Here is a 3,909-nt window from a genome sequence, read left to right as displayed (position 1 = left end):
GGAATGAATTGAATTAAATAGAAAAACAGTAGTACTTTGCATTAATCTTTGAGGAACAGCAGAGCTCCACACCTTAATCTATGGAGTGTAGAAACTCTACCGTTGAAAATACATAAGTGAAAGGTCCAGGCATGGCCGAATGCCCAGCCCCCTAAACGTGATCAATAGATCAAAATATATTCCAAAGATGATCCAAAGATGATCCAAATATGTCTAATACAATAGTAAAAGGTCCTATTTATAATAAACTAGCTACTAGGGTTTACAGAAGTAAGTAATTGATGCATAAATCCACTTCCGGGGCCCACTTGGTGTGTGCTTGGGCTGAGCTTGAAGTCTACACGAGGAGAGGTCATTCTTGGAGTTGAACGCCAGCTTTTGTGCCAGTTTGGGCGTTGAACTCCACTTTGCAGCTTGTTTCTGGCGCTGGACGCCAGAATTGGGCAGAGAGTTGGCGTTGAACGCCAGTTTGCGTCATCTAAACTTGGGCAAAGTATAGATTATTATATAATGTTGGAAAGCCCTGGATGTTTACTTTCCAACGCAATTGGAAGCGTGCCATTTTGAGTTCTGTAGCTCCAGAAAATCTATTTTGAGTGCATGGAGGTCAGAATCCAACAGCATCAGCAGTCCTTCTTCAACCTCTGAATCTGATTTTTGCTCAAGTCCCTCAATTTCAGCCAGAAAATACCTGAAATCATAGAAAAACACACAAACTCATAGTAAAGTCCAGAAATGTGAATTTAACATAAAAACTAATGAAAACATCCCTAAAAGTAACTAGATTCTACTAAAAACATACTAAAAATAATGCCAAAAAGCGTATAAATTATCCGCTCATCAGCTATGCAGCATCCAGACGCATCAAAAGACTGCCTGAGCACTGATATTATTGACTCCCTGGTGGAAGAGGTCAATATGACTGAGAGACTTGAATCAGAGCTAGAGGATATTTTTAAAGATGTTCAGCCTGATCTGGAGGAACCAGAGAAAACAGAAGAACATCTGAAAACTCCTCAGGAAGAGGAGAAGCCTCCTAAACCTGAGCTCAAATCACTACCACCATCCCTGAAATATGTATTTCTGGGAGAAGATGATACTTTTCCGGTAATCATAAGCTCTGGCTTAGAGCTACAGGAAGTGAAAGCACTAATTCAGGTGCTAAGGACACACAAGACAGCTCTTGGGTGGTCCATAAGTGATCTTAAGGGTATTAGCCCAGCCAGATGCATGCACAAGATCCTATTGGAGGATGACGCTAAGCTAGTGGTTCAACCACAGAGGCGGCTGAATCCAGCCATGAAGGAGGTGGTGCAGAAAGAGGTCACTAAGTTACTAGAGGCTGGGATTATTTATCCTATTTCTGATAGCCCCTGGGTGAGCCCTGTCAAGTTATCCCCAAGAAGGAAGGCATGACAGTGGTTCATAATGAAAAGAATGAACTAGTTCCTACAAGAACAATTACAGGTTGGCGTATGTGTATTGACTACAGAAGGCTCAATACAGCCACCAGAAAGGATCATTTTCCTTAACCATTCATAGACCAGATGCTAGAGAGATTAGCAGGTCATAAATACTACTTCTTCTTGGATGACTATTCAGGTTACAACCAAATTGCAGTAGATCCTCAGGACCAAGAGAAAACAGCATTCACATGTCCTTCTGGAGTATTTGCCTATAGAAGGATGCCATTTGGTCTGTGCAATACACCTGCAACCTTTCAGAGGTGCATGCTCTCTATCTTTTCTGATATGGTAGAGAAATTTCTGGAAGTCTTCATGGATGACTTCTTAGTATTTGGAGACTTATTCAGCTCTTGGCATGATCATCTAGCACTTGTTCTAAAAAGATGCCAAGAGACTAACCTGGTTTTAAACTGGGAAAAATGTCACTTTATGGTGACTAAAGGAATTGTCCTTGGGCATAAAATTTTGAACAAAGGAATAGAGGTGGATCAAGCTAGGGTAGAGGTAATTGAAAAATTACCACCACCTGCCAACGTTAAGGCAATCAGAAGCTTTCTGGGGCACGCAGGATTCTATAGGAGGTTTATAAAGGATTTTTCAAAAATTGCAAAACCTCTGAGCAATTTGCTAGCTGCTGACATGCCATTTATCTTTGACACTGAGTGTCTGCAGGCGTTTGAGACTCTGAAAGCTAAATTGGTCACAGCACCAGTCATTTCTACACCAGACTGGACATTACCATTCGAACTAATGTGTGATGCCAGTGACCTTGCCATTGGTGCAGTATTGGGATAGAGGCATAACAAGCTTGTGAACGTCATTTACTATGCTAGCCGTGTCTTGAATGACGCACAGAAGAATTACACCACAAAAAAGGAGTTGCTTGCAGTGGTTTATGCCATTGACAAGTTCAGATCTTATTTAGTGAGATCAAAAGTGATTGTGTGCACTGACCATGCTGCTCTAAAATATCTCCTCACAAAGCAGGATTCAAAATCCAGACTCATACGATGGGTGTTGCTTCTGCAAGAGTTTGATATAGAAATAAGAGACAGAAAAGAGACAGAGAACCAAGTAGCTAATCACCTATCCCGGATAAAACCAGTGGCAGGAGTGTCCCTCCCTCCTACTGAGATCTCTGAAACCTTCCTAGATGAGCAACTCTTTGCCATTCAGGAAGTACCGTGGTTTGCAGACATTGTAAACTATAAAGCTGTGAGATTCATACCCAAAGAGTACAGTAAGCAGCAAACAAAAAAATTGGTTTCTGAGGCAAAGTACTACCTGTGGGATGAACCATATCTCTTTAAGAGGTGTACAGACGGAGTAATCCATAGATGTGTGTCTAGAGAAGAGGCACAGAAGATTCTATGGCACTGCCATGGATCACAATATGGAGGACATTTCGGAGGTGAGCGAACGGCCCCCAAGGTTCTCCAATGTGGCTTCTACTGGCCTAATCTCTATAAGGACTCCCGAGAGTTTGTACGTAACTGTGACAGTTGCCAGAGAGCTGGTAATCTGCCTAACAGTTATGCCATGCCTCAGCAAGGGAGTTGTTTGATGTATGGGGTATTGACTTCATGGGGCCTTTCCTATCATCATATTCAAACACTTATATTCTGTTGGCAGTAGACTATGTATCTAAATGGGTAGAGGCAATTGCAACACCCACAAATGATACTAAGACAGTGATGAAGTTCCTCCAGAAGCATATCTTCAGCAGGTTCGGTGTCCCTAGGATACTGATCAGTGATAGAGGCACTCATTTTTGCAATAAACAGCTTGACTCTGCTCTGGTCCGATATGGTATTAACCATAAAGTGGCAACTCCATATCATCCACAGACAAATGGACAGGCTAAAGTCTCAAATAGAGAATTAAAATGGATCCCGGAACAGACAGTAAGTACCCGTAGAAAGGATTGGGCAAGAAGTTTGGATGATGCTCTGTGGGCATACAGAACCGCATTCAAGACTCCTATAGGGACCTCTCCATACCAGCTTGTGTATGGAAAAGCCTGTCATCTGCTAGTGGAACTGGAACACAAGACCTACTGGGCAACCAGGTTCCTAAACCTTGATGCTAAGGTAGCTGGAGAGAAAAGATTACTCCAGTTGAATGAGCTGGAGGAGTTCAGACTCAACGCTTTCGAAAAGGCTAAAATTTATAAAGAGAAAGCAAAAAGATGGCATGACAAATGATTGTCATCTAGAGTCTTTAAGCTAGGACAGAAGGTCCTACTATTTAACTCTAGGCTTAGATTGTTCCCTGGGAAATTGAAATCCCGGTGGCGGGGACCATATGTGATTACAAGTGTGTCACCATATGGTTATGTAGAGCTTCAAGATATTGATTATGACAAAAAGTTCATTGTTAATGGACAGAGAATCAAACATTATCTTGAAGGTGATGTTAAGCAAGAATGCTCAAAACTGATACT

Source organism: Arachis hypogaea, chromosome 13 (genome assembly GCF_003086295.3).
Source record: "Arachis hypogaea cultivar Tifrunner chromosome 13, arahy.Tifrunner.gnm2.J5K5, whole genome shotgun sequence".
Lineage (NCBI taxonomy): Eukaryota > Viridiplantae > Streptophyta > Magnoliopsida > Fabales > Fabaceae > Arachis > Arachis hypogaea.
Note: the sequence above shows the minus strand (reverse complement) of the source record.